The 27,885-nt window shown below is 41.5% G+C and overlaps 2 long non-coding RNA genes across 2 annotated transcripts; one reads left to right on the forward strand and one right to left on the reverse strand.

The window, feature by feature from the left end:
• Positions 1 to 2,917: 2,917 nt before the first annotated feature.
• On the reverse strand, positions 2,918 to 4,083 carry LOC124873033. Its single transcript, XR_007039420.1, has 2 exons — positions 3,879 to 4,083; positions 2,918 to 3,798 (listed from the first exon to the last, which is right to left on the reverse strand). It is a non-coding gene; the product is annotated as an uncharacterized LOC124873033 (long non-coding RNA).
• A 16,326-nt stretch (positions 4,084 to 20,409) lies between these two features.
• On the forward strand, positions 20,410 to 26,745 carry LOC124872329. The gene is made up of 3 exons (XR_007039264.1): positions 20,410 to 20,518; positions 26,339 to 26,370; positions 26,620 to 26,745. It is a non-coding gene; the product is annotated as an uncharacterized LOC124872329 (long non-coding RNA).
• Positions 26,746 to 27,885: the final 1,140 nt, after the last annotated feature.

The raw sequence follows: 27,885 nt of genomic DNA on the forward strand, positions 1-27,885 counted from the left end.
TTTCCCACATATTCCTCCTGAGGTTTCCACCAATTCCACCTGGAATATTTGCTGCCGAAAAGCTCAATCTGACCAAAACACACAGTTCCTAGTTAAAGTTGTTGTGGCATACAATAGAAAAGTCCCACAGCATTACAGATCATCCACCATACTCAGGAGTGAACATCCAGATTACTGCTCTGACTGTGGCTGTAGGCGGGTTTAGGAGAGTAGCTATATTCCTTTCTCCATTCTCTTACTAATGAAGAGTAACATCCATCTGCCTTACTTTAATGGAATGTTCTATCGTCTTTCCCACTTCGAAGAGTAGCTAAAAATCATATCCTTTCTATTTAATATTTAGGTGACTTCTGTTGAATTGTCTGCATTGAATTTTATTTAGGGCTGTCAGAGTAATGGGGGCTGAAACAGGCCCACAGCATCACAGATCCTCTACCATACTTAACCAAACTTTACCGTGGACGAAAGGTGATTCTCTACATATTGATGCCAAATTTTGTACACAGTCCCCCTGGAGTGTTTGTTGTCTAAAAGCTCAGTCTTAGCCTCATCCAACCAAGGCAGACCAAGTTAAAGTCCACAGCATCACAGGTCCACTATACTTAAAGGTGGGCTTTCAGACTATCTTTGACTGTAGTCATGGAAAGTTATTGGCAAGTAGAAATATTCTCGGAGCTATTTCCTGAGGTTGTCTTTCCAATTTTCAAGAGTCACTAAAAGAATCGCTGCGACTTTATCCCTACCTCTATGTACAGGTGACGTCTGAAGAATATTGGCAACACTGGGTTTTATTTATGGGGAATCAAGTAAAAGGGTCTGAAAACAAACGCATGCCACACTTTTCAGATTGTATTTGTAAAACATTTTGAAACTCATGTGACCTTTCCCTTCCACTTCAAAATTATTCTCTACCCAGTGGTGGTCTACCACATAAAATCTCTATTAAAAATATATTGATGTTTTTGGTTGATGTGATGAGATATGAAAAAGTTTAAGGGGCACACCCATGTTTACTAAATTACCACATGTTATCTAAAGGCTTACATTTTATACAGTGTGGTTGTCCTAACACTCAACATAAAATCCTAACATTTGAAAACTTGATGAGTAATTTTGGGTTTTTATCAGTCTGCTGGTCTTTTGCTGAGCTTGTTTAAGCATTTGCACTTTTATTTCCTTGCGTTCAGGTAACATTTCATTTGATTACAAAGCTCCAACACAGCTTCTGTTTACCTCCTCAGTTACTATATTTGAGTAGCATCCAGATTAAAAACAGATATTCCCTCAGCTGCAAACATGTCTGTCTGGGAAGTTTGAGCCCAGAAATGCACTTCGATAATCACTGCGGCATAGAAACAACCTGGAGTTGCGTCTGTCTCCCTTCATGCCCCCCCTGAGAATTCCTTCCTCTCTTTCTAAAGTCTTCTAAATTGAGCTGCATCCCCCCTTCAAACTTGTCAGCGCTAATGAAGTCAGTATTTGAGGTTGTCTTCCTCTCTTTCAGTGCTGATGGGGTGAACATGGTTGTCAAACCGGTCGACACACCCTTCCTCCCCTTGGGGAGGCAGAGGGGAGAAGAGCAGTGACCCGAGACCGTCTGTACGAGACGGGGGGGGGGGCACTGTCCATCATTAGAGTCGCTATTTGTTCCTGCCTTTGAGGGCGCTGAAGTGGAACTAATACTGAACAGCAGAATGGACATGCAGAGGGAGGGACGCTTTTTACTGCTACATTAATTAAGCTCATTTCCAACATGCTCCCACCCCACCAACTCGTGCCCTCCGGTTCTGCTATAATTGGGGGGGGGGGGGGGGGGGGTGCTCTGCATTGTTTGTACACCCAGTTTAACCTTTTCTGATGGTTAGCATCTCACAGTTAGTGGTGTGAACTAAAAGGGAGACACATTTCACTAAAAGCTGTTGCATCTTTAAACAGTTTCATCTGTTCTTTTGTAATTTAATAAAAAAAATTAAAAAAAACCTCCACTAAACCGTAGTCACATTATTTAGGCTCGGCTAGTTGGTAAAAAAAAGTGATATTTTTAAAACATATTTTCTATTAAAATCCTTGTGGGGGGAGGTGTGTCCCGGGGGTCTTGGGCCTTTGGGTCCATGGCTGGATCTGCTCGGGCGTGGACGGCTGCCGGCGGGGCCTGTGGACTCGTCGTTGCGGCTCCCTGGGGCTTCTGCACTGTCGCTGCTGGGTGGTTCCCCTGGGACTCTTCACTGCTCTTCTCTGGGGGGGTTGCGGTAGTCCCGGCGGTGGTTCTCCTGGGGTTCTTGTGCTTTGGGGGGCCTTTAGATGTCTGTGACTCAGTTCTCCTCAGTGTCCGTCCGGGGACCATGGGGCAGGCCTGTGGGTCCTCACACTCGCTATTGCATATTTTTGTGGAGAAACCTTGTATACAAAAGCGCGTCCACACTCACACTCACAGGTGTTAAGCTTCAGGTGCTGACAGATACACAGATGTTCTATTTTGGGCGGCACCTCTCACTAAGTACATTTTACATTCAGAATTATCGTGTACTATTTTGTTAAAAAAAAATAAAACAGCTGTAGGTGTATAAGCAAGCAGGGTGTAATCTTGTATTCTCTTTATCCTTCTTTCTCTCCTCCACTCTTTCCTCCTTTTCTCCCCTTTTTCCCCATCTCTCTTTTTTTTGAGCTTAATTTTTCCTTTTCATTTCAGTCTCCGTGTCTGTAACAATTGAAATATTCCCAAAGAAGTTTATAATAAAGTTTCTTCTATAAATATCAAGCAGAGCTTTAAAGCAATAGCTGTGATGCTCTGCTTGTGAAAGTAAATCTGTTGGGCAATTTCTTGGCACTCAGACAACAATTCTGAGCGATACTCTGCCGGACAGGACACGGTAAAAAGAAAAAAAAAAAAAGGTATTTAGATTTTTTGGACAATGTATTATCAGTATACTCATAAAGATTTTACTATACGCTATCCAATTGTTCCAAAATAGTGACTAGCAGTAACACCACACTAGTCGTCAAACATACAATGTTTTTGTCAAATATATGTTAAATACATGCAACAAGAAATGTATTTTGTACTAATGATTGTATATTTTAAATAGTGAACTTCAATGCCATTTGGTCCTTTTGTTTAAGAATTCAGAACGATACCAAACAAAACGCTGGTGTGCAAACTGCAAATTCTAATGGTTATTCAGATGGTAAAACAGATTTATCAGTAGCAAGAAAGTAACTATGACCTTACCCTTAAAAAATTAGTTTAAATATAATGTAATAACAGATATCGTTGCTGCTTCTGGCAAGGCGCTAAATTGTAAACAGATATTTTTGGCTCTGATTAGGATTAAACCACGTTTTAATAAAACAACCTTCCCCCCCTTTTTGTCTCTATGTATTACGTTTCTCTTTCCTGTCCACTCAACCCAAAGCCATTCAAGTCTGATGGCACCTCATACTGCTGGTGTCATTTTAAGGCAGTTGTCTGATCCGTATGCAAAATACACTTAGTAAATTCAATGAAAGGTTAAGAAGTTTGATAACAAATGTATAATGCGAGTTCTGGTCCGGGGTGTTTCTTTAACTTCATCGGGCTGATGTCTGCAAGGGAGAGGAGAACTCATAAAATTGTGGAACGTAGATCTTCCAGTGAGCGTTGAAGGGTGGACAAGTAAGGGCTTGGAGAAACCAGGGTGCTGCTAGCTGACAGTCTTTAAATTCAGTTTGTCCAGGAAGGTAACAGCATGAGGAGGTCCGAGTTATCACTCCAGAGAGTCTCACGAAGAGAAATCTCCAGAAGAAAGCTTGAGATTTCACCTTCGGAAACAGAGAAAAAAATTGTAAGATACATGCAACAGCATAAGGTACAAGGAAAATCTCAGACAGCCTGACTTTACCCCAATGGTTAACACTCAGGTGTCAAATGACAGCAGCAGGCAGCTTGAGTAATGCTTCAGCTGAGTAGGCGGTTGAGATGCAGGTGCTCCATAAGCATACAGTTCAGCCCTGCCCTTCCTGAAGAAAACCTGCAGCTCAGTGGAAAAACACCGCATGCCTTGAGACGACAGGTGTTGTGAATTGGCACTATATAAATAAAACTGAATTGAATTGAATGGACAAAACACAACCCAGGACCCTGAAAGATAGAGGTTTCTCATTGGTAAAATTAGACTGTGCTTAGGATTAGGCAGCATTTAATTTGTATTTTATGATAACTGGGTCTGACTTCATTGAAATGTAACCAGATGTAATCAAACAGATTACATCTCTTCATGTGAAAAACTCTTTACTGGATTGTATTTCTGATTTCCTGTTGTACAAAGAAAATAAAAGTGATCTTTAAAATAACAATGGGGAAAAGTACATAATCTTCTCTGTATGTAAATGTATCACTTTCCAAAAACTCGAGATGAAGCGAGCCAAAACACCAATCAGAAGGTGTCAGTAATGGCCACTCATGGCCGACACTCAGCAAAAACACGTTTCAGGAGAGGTCAAATCTGAACTGATCTCTGAAATGGTGACAGTAAGAGACTAATAAATGCATCTCATGTTTTAATACAGCTTCCCATTAGGTCCATTTCATGTGTTTAATGAGAATGATCCAAACACAAAAAAGAAAAAAGAAGATGGGAGTTTGGACTGAAATTAACAAAAGCAGGATACCACAGACCAGGCAAGCAATTGACTTTCACTTGATCTGGGTTGGTTCCCTGTCCCTCAATCCAAATTTGCATTTATTTTCCATGTGGGCTGAATATAGTTTATCTTCGAAACCATCTATTTATAAAATGTCTTTGTGTTAGAATTATTTAACAATCAGCTCTTGTGAAATGCTGCCAAACAGTTTTGATAAATGATAAAAATGAAGAATTTTGCAGCTTTAATATGGACACTATATCATTTTAATTACATCTCAGTTTAATGAGCTCCACATGTCCACTGCTTTCAGTGTGACTGATGTGTTTGAGTCCTTTTTTCCAGGACTCAAACACTGCGTTCTATTTCACGCATGCAGATGACAGCGATAAGTGATGAAAAAAGCCCACCTGGCTCTGCTTGAGCACTCTTCAGCAGATCTTAGGTGAAACACACTGTTGAACGGGGCCTGCAAGGCTTCGTAAACGCAGCGGATGACGGATGTCTGTCTCCATCAGTGCCGACGCGGTGAAGTGACAGCTTTCTGTTAACGGTGACAAGCCAGGGATCCGGCGGAGACAGATTGCCTTCAGGTGGCTCCATTTTCAAAATCCTCACTAAGAATCTGCAGCGCTTAACTTTCTTTTGATGGCTGAAGGGCTCTCAGTGCCTTATTTTATTTTTCAGATTTCAGCTGAAGGAAAGAGGGGTTCCTTTAATATCCTTTCTTTCAAAGATCATAGGATGTCACATTCTCACACCTCATATTTCACAGCATCTATGACAGAAGGTGTAAAATTCCCTTAAAAGTACATTATGCAATATAATAGCACGTTGGGATGACATTTATCTGCCAAGGGGAGGAAGGCTATTACAGACCTACTGCCTTTTACAAGAGGGATTTCATCATGCAAGATTTTTTTTCCTTTCTATTTTGTCTTGTGATTGCAGTTGATGATTGAAATTAGGCATGATCTTGAGGATCTTTCCTCCAACAGTTTTTTTTACACTTCCCAGCACACATATTTTAAGAAACGCAGTCTTGTATGTTTGTGATCCACACATACAAGGAAATCAAGCAATGTTTGGCAATGATAACTTTAGGACCTTGTCTGTATGGAGAAAATAGTGACATGCATCACTACGGTGTGATTTTAGCTTATTCTTCCACACAAACTGTCTGCAAATGTTGAAGATCTTGGAGGCGTCTTCTATGCACTCTGAACTTACAGAATTTCCATTAATTTTCCATTGAATCAAGTCAGGTGATTAACTGGGCCGTTCCACCATCAGACATAGCCGTTGGAATGGTGTTTATGGGATGATGTGCAATGGTCTTCCTTTTCCACACATTGTGTTTGCAATGACATCAAAATGATTTAGTCTCTTCTAATTTGTTCTGCAGCACACATTTAATAAACTTCAGTGTGTTTTTTCTTCAGCAGTAGAGTCTTGCGCAGTTATTAAGAAATCACGTAACTTGAACCTTACAGACAGCATGAAGTAGGTTAAAACATCAACAAAAGCAGCACATTATGCCACGATCAGACAAGAAACACATTCATTGAGGGTTACAAAACCATTTCTAAGGCTTTGGGCTTTGGGAACCACAGTGAGAACTATTATCCACAAATGTAGTGGGCAGCCTACAACATTACTCCAAGAGAGTCATCCAGGAGGACACAAAAGAATTGTGTCTCAGTTCAGGTTTATGACTCAACAATAAGAAAGAGACAAGGCAAAAATGGCCTCCACCCTAAGGCCAAAAACACTGCTGACCACAAAGGACTTTACCAAAACATTTACCCAAAAACACCTCGATGATGCACAAGAAAAAGATCATACCAACAGTCAAACACGGTAGCAGTGGTATGATGGTCAGGGGCTGCTTTGCTGCTTCAAGGCCTGGAAAACTTGCTGTAACTGATGGAATCATTAATTTTGCTCTCCACCAAAAAAATATGAAAGGAGAATGTCTGGCCATCAGTTAATGAGTGTTAGCTCAAGTGCACATTTGGGTGATGCAGCAGGACAATGATCCAAAGCACACCAGCAAGTCCACCTCTGACTGGCTCAAAAACCCCCACCAAAACCTTTGTTTTGAAGTGGCCTAAACAAAGTCCACACCTAAATCCAATTGAGACGTTGTAGTATGACCTTAATCAGGTTGTTCATGCTAGAAAACAATGTTCCCCATGTTGCTGGATTAAAACAAAGAAGAGAGGGCCAAAACTGCTCCACAGTGATGTAAAAGACTCAATGCCAGTTATCCTAAATGCCTGTTGGCACAACCAACTATTAGGTTTAGGTGCCAGATAGTTTTAATATAAAGACAGCTTTGTTTGGATCAGTTTTTTTCCCTTAATAAATGAAACCATTATGTAAAAAAGAGTCAATTTTGTATTTACTTAATTTATCTTTGTCTGATATTAAAAACTGATCTGAGACATTTAAGTGTGACAAAAAAGCAAAGAAAGAGGAAATCTGTAAGGGGGCCAACATCTTTCACGGCACTTTATTCCCTGTCACTCCACTTTATTTCACATAATTTATGGACATTTTGTTTTGATTTATTGTTGTGCATGACTTATTCGGGTGGTTATGGACACCTGGTGTGAATTTCATGTCAGTATCCCCATCAGAAACATATTCACAGATGAAAACGTCGACGTGTTAAATACTTATTTTCCCTACTGTATAACAGCATCCCAGGTCTTCCAGTTGGGATGCTACCAGAGCGGTTGATCTAGATAATTTTCAGTCTCAACGGGAAGTGAGGATTTATTTCAGGGTCTGGTTATGCAGAATTTCTAATGAGTATTTTTGTTTTTTATAAAAAAAAAAAAAAAAAGGAGCACTGGTAATAACTTTGTGCAAAACCATTAGAATGAATATTTATGCTGCTTGTTATGAAATATTCATTAATTTGGTTTAAAAAAAGAACAGCAAAAGAGAATGGGAAGAGCGTGTTTACTTGTGTGTATTTGTCTGTAAAATGGGGGCGGCGAGGCCCTCATCACCTATTGCACAGGAGTACCAACCCCCCCCCCCCCCCCCCCCCCCTTCCTTTTTAGGATTGAATATCTGACATATCTTAACAAAAGCAGCAGCAGCACTGGCATTTTCTTCCTTTTCTTTCTTTCTTTCTTTCTTTCTTTCTTTCTCCCTCCGCCTGAGGTGATACGACTCCCTCTGTTCATCCGATCCTCTTTCTCCACCTCTCATTCCTGCACTCCTCCTTCATTCCATCCGGCCAAATTAAAAAAATTAATGAGGGATAGGTTCTTTACCAACTGCCCCTGCAATGTTTACCACTGATGAAATTATAATGCAGCCCCTGCTGTATTATTTATAAGCCAATTAGGGGAAGTGTTACTTGATTTGATGGCGAGCCGACACACAGAGTACATTTAACTAATGGAGACCAAGAGAGTAAAGGGAACGAGAGAGGGGAGGGGAGGGACAGCTGAGGCGGGCTATTCTGCACCATGCTCTAGGATTACGTGGCTAATTGCCCTGCTTTATCTGTCTGTCACGGATAGCCATGCATATTTTAGCGTTCCCAAAGACTTTGATTGTTTGCACTCATGTTGGGGCTGTAACAAGTAGAGCAGAGGCCAGAGTGGAGTGTAGTTAAAAACTGGCAGCAAGGAGAGGAGGTGGGAGGTGGGCGACGAGGAGAAAAAGGAGACCAGAAAACTCACATATACACACACAGTGACAGGTGGAGGAAGATTTCTGACAAGGAGGCAACAAGGGGGGCGACAAGGTGGGAAAATGGAACAACCTGAAAAGGTTGGGGTGTTTTATAAGACAGTAATTAATTCCACTTATCGTATCGACTCGACCTTTTCTCCAAATGATTCCATAACTGGTTTTATCCAATTGGAAAGGCTTGTTTGCACAACCTTCTGACAGCACTGTGAGACAACATGGAGTGTGCTGCTGCAGTTAGGGGAAAAAAGAGTACAAGCAGACACTGAAATGCCAAATATATTGACTGGTTTATGAAATTATTAGGGGGTCTTGTGCAAATGCATCCAGTGGTTTTCAAAATTTCAATAGCAAATGCATTAGGCCAAAACGGTTACTAGTCCCAGACCTCTTACCTACAGGAGCATCTTAATAAATTAGAACATCAATAAAAATAGATTTAAAGCACATTGACTGATACATTTTAAGTGCTTACTTCTGTTCATTTATGTAAATTTTGTTATGAATTTTATCTATTCAAAATCAGTCAAATTTTATTTATAGTCAAGTGTAACACAAAGTGCTTAATTAAAAATGATCAAATCAAGCAAACAGACAGATAAAATAAGTTCTTCCTGGTAACAAAACAATGGATATAAATGAACACATCAGTGTAAATATGCCAGAATTAGCCATAAGGCTACCTTACATCTGAAGTCCCCAGCAGGTCAGACACAGACTACAAATAAAGAAAACTGATAATTCCTAACTGAAATGAGATGGAGAACATACAAACATAACAACATTGACTTATTATGATACTGGTACCGAATAAACTATCACAGATCTGGCTCCTCTTAAGCCATGGTTTGGGATGAGTATAATTAAAGCTGGGAAGTCACTGGAGGTCTCACCACCCTTTACTACTAACACCTGAACTCTGAATGTCATACATCTATCAGGTATTACCTGGTCCCCTTTTACCAAGGCTCTGGTTGCCTTCGCATTAATATTCCATCTTTACATGATAAACACGCTTACAGCTCAGAACTCCCTCAGAAAATCGGAATATTGCATTGTTTTAATACAGAAATGTGGGCCTACTGAAAATTATGTCCATGTAGTATACAGCATATACAGTCGGCAGTTGGTCTGAGCTCCTTTTGCATGAATTACTGCACCAATGCAACGTGGCATTTTAATTATTCTTCTCAGTTTTTGTTTTTCACGGTTTTCTCAGTTTGGGTCAATATTAGGAAAAAAAACATCTGACGCAAAATGTCTTTTTGATTCATGTTAAATCAAAACTTACAGTTTTCCTGAAATAAAAATGACAATTTAAGTAAATAATGAAATTAAATGCACTAATTCAATGTACCATGTTTTTCAGTGTCTGAATAAGGCTGGACAAGGACATGTCAAACAAGGCTGCCCATCCTTACAAACATAGATGTTTAAAGTCTGCTAAAACTCTACTGGAACTGGAACTGTGTGCTTTGGTTGGATAAAACTAAGACTGAGATCATTCAAAAAAGGAAAGACAAGAGTACATGCCATTTAAGTAAAGATGTGTGTTAATTTTCAAAGATCAAGAGATGGATACAAGGAAAATAGCTGCTGGCACAAACTTGCTTATTTCAATAGTTAGAGCAGTAGTCTAAGTGGCCAGTGTTAAGTATAATGGAGGATGTGTAATGCTGTGGGGCTGTTTTGCTTCCAAAGGCCCTGGGAACCTTGACAGAGTGCGTGGTGTCATGAACTCTGCTGTTAGAACATCAAAAATGTGTTGCGGTTGGATCTTTCAGAAGGACACTGATTGAAAACCTAAAAAAAAGGTCATAGTTTTGTGCAAACAATTTTCAGCTGGAACTTATGAGACTAAAAACTTTTTGTTGTTGTTCGGGTTTTCCATTGCAGACAACAGGCTTGGTCCTTCTGTAGCTGAAGCCAAATCAGGCTCCCTGATCTTGAAGGACCCTGCTTAATGAACTCCTAGACTGGAGCTCCGAGGAGCAACTTGGATTGGTGAGCTTTTGGAAAGCTGATCAGACACTTATGCAAAGAAGGGGAAACTAGAGCGAAGGCATCCCTAATTATCTGATGAAGGGGGGCAGCTTATCTGAACAGCTTCTTTCCTTTCATCCCGCCAGATCACATGGCGCATCTTTACATAACAAAAGATCTGTACCTGGCCGAGTTGCTTCATTCAAAACTCCTCCGTGCTGATCCTGAGGCTGCGTTCGAGGCCAGGTTCTGGGTCTCAGAGCGATCTGCAATTAGATTCGGCTTCGCATGACATACGGTGACTAATTCTGGAGATTTTTCCCTAAATTATTGTTCATGGAGGGTTTCAGAGCCGAGCATTTTGGATCGTTTACGGATTCTTCTGACTGCAATGAGAGTGTAATTAATTCACGATTAAAAGCATTAGTACGGGCTTTGTATGGTGATTTATTTAAAGGCTGGTACTAATGCTGGCTCGGTTTCCTCCTTTAGGAAATGGGTAATAAGATCCGATGCCAGGCCTTCTTTAGCATCCCTCTCCACACATACACACACCAAGGATATCAGTCTGTGTCTTCGATTAGAAGGCAGAAAAGCTCTGTCACCAGCAGCGTCACAGTCACCATGTTAACTTATTCATCCCTGTTAAAGCCTGTGTAACAGGATAGCTGTTAATTAATATTACTGTCGGGTAAATGGTTGCCACCGGACCATTGCCACCATTCATCAGTAACATTATCTCTCGTGTTGTTTTCCTGCCAGGCCTCAGGCTCAATTAAGATAATACCATGCAAACGAGGTCTCTCGCCATTAGCCTCATCACTGAGGGGCTGTTAATGGCATAATTGGGGCACTCCAAAGAACAATTATCTTGCTGCCTGCTCTTCCCACCTATGAGATCACCAATCATCTGTGAGCATGACTCTGGAGTCGCAAGTCATGACCACCAGCGCAACGAGTCGCTGCAGCACAGTGGAGCAGGATGTCCAACGGGATCAGCTGGAGAATCATGGAGGCAACTGCAGCCAAGACTGTTTAGTTTATTAGATAACATAAAAAATGCAAAGATTCCATGTTAGAAGCACAAAGGGAATAATTACCGTGAAGGCATGGTGGAAACCAGTAAAGGTTTATATGAACCATACCAAGTTAGAAAATATACAGTATATTAACAATACAGACATGTGAAGTATAAATCAGTTATATGCGGAAAGCACTTTGGTGAAAAACATTTAAGAAAAACATTTTTACAAGTACAATTTTAAAGTACAATTTTAAAATGTGTACTTGCTTCAAATGAAGGAAGTCATAAATTATCTGACAAACAAGCATTTTTTTGTAATATTTAAATATATTAAAAGTTGGGAACCAGAAATGTGATAGGAAAACTTACATACACACAAAACTTTGACATACAGTAGATGATCAACAGAAGGACGTCAGTTCTTTTCTGGTTGTAACTTACAGATCCTAGGAAATAGCTCGTTGGAACAAAATCCCATTTTTTCCTCTCTTTTGTTTATGAAACTGTATTTTGGCGCTGAAAATACTTGGTAAAGTATATTTGCTTGAGCTGCTTTTGAAGGTTGTAAGGTTTGAGTTATTTTAGATGGGGGTTTTATTCCTGTGCTACCCTTGGTCTTAGGACCCATTATTGCGGGCTTGCTGTGTGGAATACCGTAGCAATGTTTCCTTCCATGCAATATTTCTTCAAACAAGCCCCCACAACATGTATGTAACAGCATTACAGATCATATCAGTATGTAAATATCTGCTTGTATGTATTTAGACAATATCATAATAATAAGCCAGATACAGTGCCTTGAGAAAGTATTCGGCCCCCTTGAACTTTTCAACCTCTTGCCACATTTCAGGCTTCAAACATAAAGATATCAAATTCTAATTTTTTGTGAAGAATCAACAACAAGTGGGACACAATCGTGAAGTGGAATGAAATTTATTAGATGTGTCAAACTTTTTTAACAAATAAAAAACTGAAAAGTGGGGCGTGCAATATTATTCAGCCCCTTTACTTTCAGTGCAGCAAACTCACTCCAGAAGTTCAGCGAGACTCTCTGAATGACCCAATGTTGTCCCAAATGACTGATGATGATAAATAGAATCCACCAGTGTGTAATCAAGTCTCCATATAAATGCACCTGCTCTGTGATAGTCTCAGGGTTCTGTTCAAAGCACATAGAGCATCATGAAGACCAAGGAACACACCAGGCAGGTCTGAGATACTGTTGTGGAGACGTTTAAAGCCGGATTTGGATACAAAAAGATTTCCCAAGCTTTAAACATCCCAAGGAGCGCTGTGCAAGCAATCATATTGAAATGGAAGGAGTATCAGACCACTGCGAATCTACCAAGACCCGGCCGTCCCTCTAAACTTTCATCTCGAACAAGGAGAAGACTGATCAGAGATGCAGCCAAGAGGCCCATGATCACTCTGGATGAACTGCAGAGATCTACAGCTGAGGTGGGAGAGTCTGTCCATAGGACAACAATCAGTCGTACACTGCACAAATCTAGCCTTTATGGAAGAGTGGCAAGAAGAAAGCCATTTCTCAAAGATATCCATAAAAAGTATTGTTTAAAGTTTGCCACAAGCCACCTGGGAGACACACCAAACATGTGGATGAAGGTGCTCTGGTCAGATGAAACCAAAATCGAACTGTTTGGCCACAATGCAAAACGATATGTTTGGCATAAAAGCAACACAGCTCATCACCCTGAACACACCATCCCCACTGTCAAACATGGTGGTGGCAGCATCATGGTTTGGGCCTGCTTTTCGTCAGCAGGGACAGAGAAGATGGTCAAAATTGATGGGAAGATGGATGGGGCCAAATACAGGACCATTCTGGAAGAAAACCTGTTGGAGTCTGCAAGAGACCTGAGACTGGGACGGAAATTTATCTTCCAACAAGACCGTGATCCAAAACATAAAGCCAAATCTACAATGGAATGGTTCACAAATAAACCTATCCAGGTGTTGGAATGGCCTAGTCAAAGTCCAGACCTGAATCCAATAGAGAATCTGTGGAAAGAGCTTAAGACTGCTGTTCACGAACGCTCTCCATCCAACCTCACTGAGCTCCAGCTGTTTTGCAAGGAAGAATGTGCAAGAATTTCAGTCTCTCGATGTGCAAAACAGATAGAGACATACCCCAAGTGACTTGCAGCTGTAATTGCAGCAAAGGGTGGCGCTACAAAGTATTAACGCAAGGGGGCCGAATAATATTGCAAGCCCCACTTTTCAGTTTTTTATTTGTTAAAAAAGTTTGACACATCCAATAAATTTCATTCCATGGCTTCCCTCTCTCTCCTGTACTTATCGAGAGTGCTTCGTCTTGCCACCCACAGCCCTCTCTGGCTCTTCTTTCACTTTGTCTGACAAAAGCTGTAGACCAAGCAGCAGGTCCTCCATTGTTGTTACGTTTGTATCACTACTAATCGCATCTCGTTACTTTTTTGGTATGTGGGGCCGCCTTGGTATTGACGATCCTGTTCACAATGAGATGGTACTCAGTTGAAATGGAAAACAAACCAATCTGTGTGGAGTAGAACTGACCCGAGACAAACCGTGCTGACTAGGTACCAATGCAAAAGGGGCAAAAGTGTATTTGTTGCAAATGTTGTTGATAAACTCTCCACATAAGGTCCAAAAATGGGCAATCTTCTGCAGTCTTTGGTCATGTTTCAGGCATCCTTTGGTTATTGCTTAGATCCTAACTTTAGAAAACATAAAACATGGCGCCACTATGCCTTTCCCTATTACATTATATGTGACAGGGACTAATTACAGTCTGCAGCACTGACATCCAATCCGCCCAGCATTCAGACTAAGATTAGTTTCAATTAACTAGAAAATATGCTATTTGAAGTTCAAAGTTCATTACATATGCTTCAGCCCCTTATTGTGAAAGGCTGAAGAAAGTTCACATAAGAGGTTCATTGAACAACTTGATGCCAAAAGCTAGATGCTACCTGTAGATACATTTTCTGGTGAAAACAGTGGACTTTAGGCAAACCATCTGATGAATATGTGACAGGGGATTTCAGTTTTTAGGAAATAGCAAGTGCTTATCCACTTTTACTATTGTTGAGAATGTAGTTGTTTAAGATGCTGGAAACCTGCTTTGGAAAAGCTAAACTACATGTTAGTTTTTTAGCAACAACCATACTTTTCTTTGATTTTCTGTGGTTCCAGGGGGTTTATTGATAGATATCTAACAGGAACCAGGTTAAGAGTGAAGGGGAAAGACAAACAGCAAATGTACTGAGCAAGGCAGGAAATAAAAAAATGTCTCTATCCGCTGCTGTGGTTAGTGCAGCTATTCGTAATCGCTGAAGGGTCATCTTTTTTTACTGATGGCGTGAGCACTTCTAAACCATACGTTCAGCTGTTCATGCTGGGCTGTTTTCAGGCTGAACTGGGCCCTCATAGCAACAGTTTTCTTCAGATCTGCAATTCCTTGAATGATGCAAACCCACAACTGTGGCTTGTGCTTTGTTCAAATCTACCCGCCACTTCATAGTGCGCCCACATTTGGCCAGTGCCGGGTGGTAATTTCCACGCCTGGTCCTGAGGTTTGGAGTTTAGCCCCGGATGGCTGTGTCCAGGAATAATAGCCTCCGCATATGGGGTGCCTGCTCCACCATTAAACCGCACACTGCCTTGTAAATGTTTTATTACTATTAAATTGCATGTGCAAAATAAAATAAATCCACTTTGGAACTGGTCTCATTTGGACTAACTGTTGGCAGAAACTTATATGTTAAAGATTATCAAATGTCAAAGTTGTGGGGTGTTAAACGTGTTGTAAGCAAAGTTTCCACGAACTGCTGAGAAGTGTCTTACACTAGGGATGATCTAGGATGATCTAAGATGGATAGCTTGTTAGCTTGACCTGTTAATAGACCTCTATGCAGGCACAAGTAAGATACTGACAGCAGATAAAAGCTCTTATGAAACCCACTTTAAGAAATCTGAACAATCATATTTACCTTCATGCATCTTCACCTCGCAATCTTTCACAGACGTTTACAGTAAAAATCATTACCCTAAAATAAAAAAAACTTCTGACAAACTAACATTTTGACTAAAAACAATAAGAAACGTTCCATAACACACACAATGCGAGGTTGTCTTCTGAATTTGTACATTTCCGGGAGATTTTCACTGTTGCATTCCCACACAGTTACCTTCACAGCAAGTTTGTTATCGACTCGCCGTTTTTTCTCTCTCTTCGGCAGGAGAAACAAAAGCCACATCTCTCCAATACTGACACTGCTTCCTATCTGTTGTCTTCTCAAACCTCCACTTTGCTACATAAGTCACACAGAAGAGTCTCAGCTCCAGCTATAATGATTCCTCTGACGCACATTGGGGCACATCATTCCACTGCACAGCACAGCTTTGCAGCTCAAGGCCCCTAAACCTCCCTCACACTTCTCACTAGCAGGATGCTTCCTGTTTGTGTATGTGTGCGTTCATGGCTATGGGGCTGAGCGGTGAATGGCTCCTTGGGAATTTTAAGAGTCAAGCCCCCCTAAATCTTCCTGTTTCAGCTTTACAAAATCAATAGGATAAATATCCTGTTTGCCCCTCTCGTTTTCAGCCGCCCACCTCCAGCTTGCTCAAGTTAGCGGAGCGGAGAATCTCAGTCTCACCTCAGGCTATGTTTAAAATAATCCTTGTTTTTTTTCTCTTTTTTGAGCTCTGAAAGGCCGAGGATCTCAGGTGCAAGTCTTTAGTTAACAGTGAACAAGAGGGAAAATAATGTTAACATATGCCATCAGAGAGCGCCACTGGCTAAGTCCTCGAATCGACCTGCTATTAGGCCAGTGAAGCTGAGCCTGGTCCAGACACAGATCGAAGTGTCTGTTCTCACTGTATGGATTGTGAGCAGCACCTGTTGCCGCCGCCACACCCAGCTGCTTCTATTGATTTCTCTGTCCTCAATTATGTAATAGAAGCTCTGTTCTGGATTTATACCCTCAAATCAAGAGAGCATTTTGACTTATATGAAAAGCGATTCTTATCGACTGCTTTTCTTTGGCCCCTCTCGAGAGATTTGAAGGATACAGTGTGAGTGATGGCTGCAGCAGTGTACGTCTGCTGGTTTTATTTTGTGTTCCAGGTGATTGGACTAAAGACAAAGAGGCACTGAAACAAAAATTTCAGAGTGCAGTTCAACACGCCACAACACACCGTTGAAAAGCCTTTGGATTAGCTCTCCCAGTACACAGTTGGCTCTTCTAATTGGAAGACATCCATATTTTTAGCCATCCAACCCATTGGCAACTTTGCTGGAATGTGTCAGCAGATCCTTTATCCTCCCAGGCATGTCAGTTATTGAAAGAAAAATGCAGGTCAGTGGGGTCAGTGTAAGTTGGCACACAGTTCTATTATTTATTTCAACTATGCAGTTAAAGATAAAACATATGGACACAGGATGAGCTATTTCAGGTATTTATTTCTGATCATTTTGATCAATGTGGCTTATACCTAAGGGGACCGTCCACAGGAGAGCTGCTAAAAAAAAAAAAAGATTGCAGATTGCTGTATCCATGCATATTAATGGAATGTTTAGTGGAAGGAAAATGTGTTGCAGGAAAAAGTGCACAAGCAACAATAAAGCAGCCCTATAGGGAGTGTCAAGCAAAGCCAGATCAAGGGTTCATGGACTGGACTGTTGCTCGGTGGTCCAAAATCCTCTTATGAGATTAAAGTAATTGTATTTCATTTAGAAATCAAGGTCCCAGAGTCTGAAGGAAAAGTGGAGAACATTTATAAAATACCTATTAATCAAGACCTCTTTAAGTGTGGCTTGTTGAAAGGTAATAATTAAGACTTGATTTGTGCAATGTAGGAAAGTTGAGTGGAAGGAAAAAGTATAGTAGGAAAAGGTGTATAAGCAAGCTACATTGTTTTTTTGTTTTGTCATTGAAACTCTCCACAAGGAGAGTAAGCCACAAAAGAAGCAAGTTGTTCACGGAGCACAGTATCCAAGCATATTCATAATAGTTAATAGGAAGGAAAAACTATGGTTAAAAAGAAGGTGCACAGGCAATGTGGATAACTGTCTGCTTGTGAATTCACAAAGTGTGGACTTGGAATCTCTGCATCAACAGCAACACACACAGACTTATTCAGGACAAGTGTGTAATTTCTTGTGTTCACCCTAATCTCAAAAATATACAACATCTGATGTTTCTTACCTGGGCCAAAGGAAAAGATGGAGCTAGTTGCTTGAAGTCCTCTGTGAAGTTTTCAGAGTCAGTGATCATTTTGGGAGTCATGTCAACTGCTGGTGTTCGTCTCCTACCAAGACGTTTTAGAGCGCTTCATGCTTCCCTCTGCTGACAAGCTTTAAGAAGATGCTTCCATTTCAACAGGAAATGGAAGCATCTTCGTGACATCACTGGCTTCACTTTGTGATATGAATTACTGAAATGCATTAACTTTTGGATGATGTTCTGCTGTATTGAGATACATCTGTAAAGCACACTATTTTGTGCCCTACAGACCTGGAAAACGGACCCACTGGGTGCCACTCATCGAGTTTTAACATCAACCTAATTTCTAGAGGTTTGTCTTTCCTGTAAATGAGAGCATCCTAATTATCACTGTGTGCTATCAGACACCTGGAGGAGGAGGAGGAGGAGGAGAAGGAAGACAGTGGAGAGGTGCTGGCAGAAGATAGACGAGCAGTTCGTTTCGATAGGAGGGAGGGTAACCTGAGAATCAGATCCTAATCTTGCCACGCTCTGGCATTTTGGGGGATAATTGTAGCCCTGGCAGAGCTCAGGTGATGATACAGGTGATCCGCAGTCTTATCCATTTGCTCTTCTTCCCCCTCACCCATCCCTCTCTTTAATCTCTTTCTCATTCCTTTATTCTTCGAATAATCTGCAGAGTAAACCTGCAGTAAAGTGTAGTGGGGAAGGGTTGTAGGCGTAACTTTAGCCCGAGTAATGAGGCCTAATCCTCCGCTGACTGGGGCCTGTTTAAACAGCTCCTGGTTGAGCTGCCCAGTAATGGAGTAATTAACCCCGCCGACCGCTCCTGCCCAGCAAACCTCGGTCTTCAACCCCGAACGACCCTTGTGTTTCGCTCAGATTGGACTCCTGCTCCGGCTTTGTCGTAGAGGATGATGGAAATTGATCCACACTGGTGGGAAATAAGCTGAAAACAGGGTGCAGAGTAATGTAAGGCATGGCTCATCTTTACAGTGCTGTGCACCCTCATGGATTTCATCTGTTTCTGCTTTTTTGTGACACAAATGTTTCAGACCATCAAAAAAATCTTAATATCAGATAAATATAATCTGATTAAATTCACAAAAGAGTTTTCAGTCTCCTGGCCCTTTGCTATACAGTAACTGGCACGCTTTTGTGCAGAATTGTATTATCTTTGTCACACCACAGCATCTAAATTGGATTTGGGCCAGGACTTTGACTAGACCACTCGAGAAGCTTCTTTTTTGAGTCTTTCAGAGGTGAACTTGCTGATGTTCTTTGGATCTTTGTCTTGCTGCGTAACCCAAGAGTGGTTGAGGTTAACAATACCAAGTAATGGTCGGATATCCTCCTTCAGAATTTCCTGCTAGAGACCTGAATTTGTGGTTCCATCAACAGCAAGTCGTCCAGATCATGCAGCAGCAAAGCAACTCCAGACCATCGTACTACCACCAGCATGTCTTTCTTGTTTGTTTTTAAATATCTTTAGATCAAGACAGGATATGTTAATTGTTTTATCCTTCTTCAGGATGTACAGGTACCATTGAGGTGATTTATGGATTCTACAAGTTAGAGATCAGGCCTGGGTGTGGCTAGTAAAACTAAACTACAATATGTAGAGAATCACAGTTAAGTCAAGAAGAGGGCACATACTTTTCAGTTTTCATCAGGCCAGGTAGCCCGTGATAGAAGCAATGATAATTTGGTTTATTTGTTTGATGATCGAAAATCATTTAAGAGTGACAACAAAGCAAAAACAGAAGAAATCTGTAAGGTGGCAAACAGTTTTTCATGTTGGAAAAGCATCACTGTCTGCACTGTGAGGAATGTCAATAATGATGCTAGTTCAGGGGTCATAACAAGCACCATGAATCCTCTGTCGCCTCTCAGATCTGTCGCTGCTCATCTGATTTCCAGACAATCATCTGAGGCAGAATCTTTGTATTTGCTTTAGGTGGGCTCACGGAAACAATCAGCACAATCAAACAGCATAAGAACGCACACAGGCATCCCAACAAGCCGACGGAAGGAGCCTGGCGTGTCCGGTGCTACACACAAGGGCCCCAGAGCGTTTGAAGTGAGCAGCCACCGCACATTACGCAAGATGAAATGCTATCATGCGTGGTCGCTGAATGGTTTGTGTCATTAGGAGAATAAGACGAACAGGGGAGCCGAGTGCGCCGAGTGAACCTGCTCTGAAGGAAGGCAAGATTAAGGGGATGTTCAGAGGCCCTCGTCTGTCAAGACTTCAAAGATGCCATCGACACTCCTTGTTTCTGCCGACGCAGCGACCAAATCGCACACACTCTGCTGCCTCTGTGGCTGTCAAAGCTCCTCTGACATCCCCTTTATCAGGTGCACGGGCTTTAATCTAGACACGGATAAATAAATCAACACACAGGGGTCCTGCACCTCCCAGCGCCGCCTGGTGGCGGGGTATCTGCACCGGACAGTAAATTAGCAAGAAGTCATTAATTCTCCACAAAGGAAGGACAATTGCAGGCTGCGGAAAAGATAAATAATGCACAGTTTTCAACTAAAGGGAAGAACCAAATTAAGCAGCAGGCAGCGCATTTCTTTTCCTGGCATCAACGTCAGATAATTCAGAGCAGATAACAAGCAAGAAATAAAATCAGCGGTGGCATCAAGGCGTGCGCTGGGCTCATCTCCTCCTGCACGCCTGAAAGGAATTTCAAAGTCTATCTATCAGTTTCAACAAACAGAGAAATGTGTTGCTTTCCACCTTTTTCATTTCAGCAGCCGGGATCCGTTTTGACACAACCATCTGGAGCCGACGTGATGAGAGGACAACAGAGGAGTTTGAATTTGAGATGACACGCAGAACACGCGAGCAGACAAATCAGAGCCGACCCTGCAGGGGTGGACACGTCAGCCTGTTTGGATGCTGGTTACTGCAGGACTCCAGGTGGCAGTAGGAAATACAGTCAAGGTAGAAAAGAAAGTACACCCCGGCTCACTCTCGATATTATTTAAATTAAATTCAAGGGTACAAAAATACACAACGGATACAGCAGTGTCATTGTTTATTAAACAATCTGAGAGTATAAAAACACTTAATAATAAACCATAAATTGGATTTAAAAAGGAAACTCTCAGCCAAGTTCTGCTAATCAAAGGCACTTGATTAAACTACCCACAGGTGTGTGTTAACACGATGCCAGGGCGGAAAGACATTAGCAATGGCCTTGGGGCAGAGGTGGAAAATTAATTTTCCCAAAGGGGCAGAAACTGTAAATATAGAGTTTAAACTGGGTGTTTACAGGCACTGCATGAAAAGGGATCAAACATTCATTTCCTAAGTGTTTCCTGTTTTAGGTCAGTTAGGATTACCGACATTATTTTTGCCACGCTGCCACCCCCTTGCTTGACAGTTGGAATGGTGTATTTAGGTCTATATGTTTCCACTTTTTTTTCTCCAAATGTAATAATGGTCATTATAGCCAAATATTTAAATTTTAGTTTCATCAGATCACAAAACATGTCTCCATAACTTGAAATAAAGTGGAATTAAACCGGTTGTAAAAGCATATCCCTGCCCCTGGCAAATTTTTAATAATGCCACCAAAGTGGGTGGTGCCAAGAGACATTGAGGAGCATGGCCAAGGCCCTGTCCCAATACCCACACTACACCCTACGCCCCTCTATGAAGTGTGTACTTTGTACAAGTGCATGAAAGGGTTGAAGTGCGCAGGTTACAAGCTGCAAAATTGGAGAATTGGGACAGTAGAAGTTACGTCATCGACTTGCACCTCTGCACTGTAACTGCAACATCAAAAAGGGCGGGAACCAGCGCTGTTTTCACAGTCTTACTGCTAAAAAAAACTATTTAAAACTGCATCAAGCAATTGTTTTGAGGAGAAGAAAGTGCAGGAAGCGAAGGAGGCTTATACACCAGACTCTCGCCGCGCCAGTGTTTGTTTGAAAGGTAACTTCAGTGTTATGACCCACTGACTGCCCAGACTCACTCTGAACCCAGTGGTATCTTACCATGTTGAGCCTGGAAAACCAGTAAAAATATATATATATTTGTTGGCTTGCTGTCTAAAGTTTACGCAGTTCTTATTATTCTGATTTGATGGCTGGTTACGTTGACGGTTGTGATTGGTTTTTGCTCAGAACGTCATCTGCAGCAGTGAATTGTGGGTAATATACTTCGGCGAAGTCCGCTTCGATGCGGGCTTCGCCGAAGGGCGGATGTGGGGCACAAAGGGGGCGGGGCTAAGGACCACTCTGGAGAATTGGGACGCACTCGAACCCATCAACGGGAACGCGCAATTCAGGGACACAAGGGTGGAAGTGCGGGTATTGGGACAGGGCCCAAGTGTGAGGATGAACAGAGGGGGGTTAAGGGGGCGTGGTCAGGAGGTTGAGGGAAAGTGGCAGCTAGCTTAAGTTGATATATTGAAACGTGAAGAGTGAGCAGAACGATGGTAGCTTCGCCACGGATAGATCTTTTGAGGTGGAGGATTTTTCACACCCCTAGTCACCAAAGGTTGAGGGAGTTTTTATGGAGCCCAGCGGGCCTGAGCCTTATCAGTTCAAGCCGCTGACTTCACTGCTGCTTAATTTGGTTTTTCCCTTGAGTTTCTGAGTGGTAAGGTGATGTCAGCAGCATCAGTGCTAACATGGGCTAACATTAGTAGTAACAATCCTTTAGAAAGTTTACATTTACATGTAGATTCATATTATCTCCAGTAAAGCATATGATTGAAGGTATAAGCATAAAAGTCTATGATCAATGCTCGCAATTCCAACTCCTGACTCGGGTGCAGGTGTCTGAATAAGATGGTTTTAAACGCGGGGCTGTGATGTAGACATGTACCAAGCTGTACCGTTTGAACTAATAGGAAACCTTAACTGCAGTAGCCACCGTTCAACCCAAATAAGGCAGCATTAAGATCATATTAGGCCAAATATTGCAGAATTCAACAAGTTGACACCGAAATGTCAAAATTTGCACAGTAACATAACGACAACAACATTAAGGCCAAATTTATGCAGTTTATATGCAAAAAAGTAAATTTGGGGTTTTGCTAATCTTTAAGATCTTTGTTCCTAAGTGCATTTACAAACTATAATTTAACTTTTGGTTTTGCAATAATGGCTTCTTCCTCTAAGTTAATTTGCATATTTTGTATGGTTGGACATTCAACAGATGAATGTGGCACCTACAGGAGTCTGGAAATTGAACGCAAGGATGAAACAAACTTGTGGAGGTCCATAATTCTCTTCCAGAAATCTTGGCTGGTTTCTTAATTTTTCCCATCATGTCACATAAGTTAACGGTGTGTTTGAAGGGTTGCAGTAAAATGCACTTGTAACTAAAAGAAAACCCATGAACGATAAGAGTCTGTGTTTCTTTTTTTGCTGTGACTCTAAATGCATAAAGAAAACCCCTAAAAATAACTATGAGTTGTACTGAGAGAACTTCCTGGAAATGAGGAAAGGAAAAGTGCTGTTGTTGCACCTGTCTGGCTGTTTTTCCATCACCTTTCTTTATTTTAACTGCAAATATGAAGCAGACAGAGATCACCACAACAAAAACACAGGATCTGAACCAAGAAGCGAGATCTGTTGCTCTGCTGTGTTGTTTGTTTGTTGTTTTTGAAGACCGGTCTGGCAGCCGAACGTGCTTCCCTTTCAGAATACAACAGATGCCTCGGAGGCAACATAAGTGAAGTTCTACGCTGATGATTATCTGCTTGACAAACGTCGAGGTGAACCTACAATTTTCTTTGTCAATATTTTTATATCAGGTGGTTAATGTGTAAAAGAATAAACAAAAAAAAAGGGTTAAAATTGAAGGTGCAAGGCAAAAAAAACTAATTTATATACTATATGAGATATGTGAGGCACCCAGGGGGGCCCTGTAAGTTGTGAAAAATTAAAGGAGACGGATTCAAACTGTCCAATTTCCACATCAAACAAACCCTTGGTTCAATACTCCTGGAGTGGCTGCCTCATATCCAACACATCGTCTCAGAAAAAAGGTGCCCCCCTCCCTTCCTTCCCTCCCAGCTTCTCCTTCATCCGCACCACGAGTCCATCTCTGCAGCTGCTTTTATTTTATTTTATTTCATTCCTTTTTTTTCCACCAGTGCTCTCTATTTCCTCAATAACCCCACTCTGTAATTCCCCTAAGCACTGTTCTGGTTACACTAGCCACTGTCTCTCCCCTGCCTAATTATACCCTTGTGAGTCTATTAATCAACTTGTGAATTATTTAAGAAGGAGAGCTCTTCTGCCTGTAACTGGGTTTGACACCGTGAAGGGGAGACGAAGAAGGGAAAGACAGGAAGAGGGGGAAAGGCTGGGACGGTGGGGATAGGTGGGCGGATGGAAAGAAGATAGGACAGAAGAGAAAAGGAAATGAAAACAAAAAGGGAAGACAGAAGATAGCGGGGTCTTCTTGCATACGTCCCTGGAGGACGAGGCTGCCTGTGCAGCGCTGCAACCAGACGAGACAAAACCCCCCATCAACATTCACCCTGTTTGTCTTTTTTTAATGCAGTTGTTATTTTTTGTTTTTTTCCTCTTCTCTACCCACTCTCTATTTTCATGCATACGTTTTCATGATAAACAAGAAGTTTCATGAATATATGGAGCGACATTCAGACAGAAGGGCGAGGTGAGGGAGGAAAAGGAGCGAAAAGTCAAAGCCGAAGAGCAAGCCGAGGCAGGGGGAGCTGGGAAATTATGTAGACAGCAGGATGCACACATTAATGTACACATACACCCATAAGCAGATGCAGGTGGGGTCTTTCCACTTTTTGACAGCATACGACAGCTGCAAGTACGTGTGGTGATGGTGTTGGTGAAGATGATGATGGTGCTGGCGATTGTCTGTCCTCATCCTCCTGATGCTGCTCCTGTTGGTCCCTCATCAGCAGAGCTGAGAGGCCGGCCTCTCCGAACGACTCCAATCCTCTGTGACACTCAACATAAGCATCCAGGGCAGCGAGAAGCGGGCGTCAAAGTGGGATCATTATTTTTTTCCTGATATTTCACGCTCTCAGTTGGACCCCCAATACATCTCACCAACAGAATCAAACACATAGGTGAATAGGACTGTTTTGAGGGACTCAAAAGGGAGCACACCAGTTAACAGGGCAAAGAAAGGATGTTTTCTGCTTTATTCAAGATTCAAGATTTCTTTCGTCTCCCTTGGGAGACATTTCTTCTGGACACGGCAAAGCTGCTGCAGCAATCACAACAAACAGTCCTCAAAACAAAATGTTAAAATGTCCAAAAAATAGTATAAGTAAATAGGAGAAAGAGAAAAGATACAAGTTAACTCATAAGAATTCATAAAACATTCGACACAACATCAGGATCCAATCAGCTCCACACACATCATACTGAGTCCCATTCAAAGCTATCCATCAAGAGGCTCTCAGAGGCGTCCTGTGTTCCAGCTCATCTCTTTCTCAACTCATTAATGAGGTTGATAGACAGAGGGATGAATTAAAATCATTGGCTGTGTTTCCAGAGTTAAATCCTGTATCATCTTCCTGATTTCAGCAAAATGTATTCAGGGTTCAAAGCATTTGTGGGATCCAGCATCATGTTATCTGCTTGGCTGGTAGCTTCCTGAGAGAAACATTCTTGAGGTGACCAAAGGGCCTGCTGATCTGAGACTTGGATTTAACTGTTAAATTTCCAAACCAGCTGGTTATAACATATCAAAGAATGTTTTTTATTTTTGCTTTGTAAGAGCTTAGCATGATGTCTTTAGAGACATCAAACCTTCAGCGTCTCCTCAGGAATCTGCGCACAAACCTTTGTGACGTGCTTTCTAACTGACGTTACTGCCTATGTGAATCTATCAGATTGTGAGTACTTAGAGCTCATTTGGCTGAGTTTATCTTCCTCATGTAGCCACTAAAGGAGCAACTGCTGCTATTAACTCTCTACTTTCTTAACAAAGTACCCCTTGAGCAGTATTTCTGTGTTTTGTTTTTCTGTGTGTGTGCTCAGTGGTGGCAGCTAGTCGCTCATACTGAGCCAGGTTCTGCTGGGGTATTCTTCCTGTTGAAGGGAAATTATCTTCTCCACTGTAGCAACATGCATGCGCTTTATGAGGGATTGGTGCATCGGTAACGGCTCAATACAACTGACTCTCCACTATCACCACATGCTCGTTCAGGAGCAGTGAATCCTGCAGGAGGATTGATTGTTGCAGGAGGAGAGATTGCTGCAAGTCACTGACTCGATGCAAATGGCCTGGTTTGTCTAGATAGAAAATTTTACCAATTTGAATAATAAACTGAACTTGACTGCATTGTTTAAAACTAGGATCAAATTGGAATGTATGTAATTGACTTGGAATCTGTTTGTACGACTGAGTTGAATTAACTTTGTATTTCTGCATTGAAACTGGAGGGTTTTTTTTTTTTTTTTTGGAAAGTACCATTATACGACATTTGATTTAGATCTGTGTGTTTAGTCTGTTTTCTGATTGGGGCCTTTGAGTGAGCTATTGCTGCCATTAAATGTGTGTGCTCAGCTTGTTTCCTTTTCCATAATGTTGTCATAACACATAGAGAGTACACCTGGCCCAGTGTTTCTTTGTCCCTTTTCTGGGTGGCATCCCAGATTGAATCAACTCTGCCATCAACTATTAGTAATCTTGGCTTTTTTTACAATAAAAAGTATTCTAACCTCTTTGCTGCTGTGTTCAACCTAATTGAGTCTTTAAGCTTTTGCTGCCATAAATCTGTGTACTTTGCTTGTTTTTGCTTTTTTACAGAAGGTACTCCTGGATAAGTGCTTCATGTTCAGGTGTGTATATCTCATGGATGTAACTATTGCTGTTATGAACTTTGTGCATTTTTCTGTGTTTTTTTTTTCATTCTCACAGAAAGTACCCCTGGGTCAGTGCTTCTCTGTTTAGCTGTGCCTCTTTCCTGAATGAAGCCATTGACGGAGCTATTACTGCCCTAAACTTTGTGTACTTTCTCTCCATAGAAAATACTCCTGCCTAAGTACTTGTGTGTTTTTCTGTCTCTTTCTTGTCCCCTCAACCCCCAGCTGGCTCACACTGATGGCTGCTCATACTGAGCACAGTTTTGTTGAAGGATCCTCTTGTTGAAAGGAAGTGATTCCTCTCCACTGTCGTCACATTCTTGAATGATGGATTGCTACAAAGTCAAGAACTTGATCCAATCAGCTGGACCCTATTAGAAAAATACCTTTTTACTGATGGCCATTTTATGATCATCTGAATCTCTGTGTTATAATTGGGTTAAATTGGACTGTATGTGGTCAATCTGAGTATAATGATCAGATTGTTCTGAAAAATCTGGAGTGATTTGAATGAAAATATAGACCAAACTGGATTCAATATAACTGAATAATATCTGCTTGTCTTTGGCTTTGAGATGACATTTGTTTTGATTTAATGCTAAATAAATAAAATAAATAAGTGCAAAATAGAACAAGACGTTTATCATAAAACAAGATTAGTTTGTAATTATTCCCAGAAATGTTCCTTGTTATATAACTGGGCATATATTTTGTCTTTTATCCTAAAGTTTTTCTTGAAATGTGTCACTTATTTGCAGACTTAGGCACACAAACCAAAACTGTCTCCAAGGCAAGAGACACAAATTTTTTCTTTGCACGTTTATTGAGCAATTGCGCCACGGGGATGAACAAATGTGTGATTTTAAAGAAGAGGCATACACACTTCTTGTGTATGCGTCATTACATGTTTAGTTTCAGTGTTTTTAAATAGCACATCTCATTAGGCCCGAACGGTGCCGTTGTCTGTGAGGGTACACAAGTCCACATTGCTCCGTCTCTACGGGATGTTTATTAAATTAATAAAAAGTTGCTCAAGGCGAGCTGTAGCAGCGAATGCCCAGGGCTCGGCTGTGATTGGCACTCTCCGCCGCCCCGTGTTCTCTCCTGGGTCCCGGCTGCGTTTGCTTTAACTAACTGGCCATGACTGAGGAGAGCGGGATGACATGAAGCCCCCTGTCCTCTCCCTCTCTTCACTCCCCCCCGTTTACCCCTCTCCTTTCCTCCCCTCCATCTCATCCCTTCGTCTGTCCAACTGGGCCCTAGTTTCTTTGAGATGGGGGTTACAGGAATCTAGAGGAGCTGAAACCTCCAGCTAATTTGTGGTTTGTAAACAAGTTACTGTCAAGATAATTAATTTAAAAGAATCAATTAATAAAGCTGACAGTTCGGCCCAGTTGGTCCTTACAAACCAACTGACATGTTTGACCGCGGTAATCAGTTTCTAAATATGTTTGTAATGAAAAATGATTTCATGTTGTGTATAATTAATAT

The sequence above is a fragment of the Girardinichthys multiradiatus genome, chromosome 8 (assembly GCF_021462225.1).
Source record: "Girardinichthys multiradiatus isolate DD_20200921_A chromosome 8, DD_fGirMul_XY1, whole genome shotgun sequence".
In the NCBI taxonomy this organism is placed as follows: Eukaryota; Metazoa; Chordata; class Actinopteri; order Cyprinodontiformes; family Goodeidae; genus Girardinichthys; species Girardinichthys multiradiatus.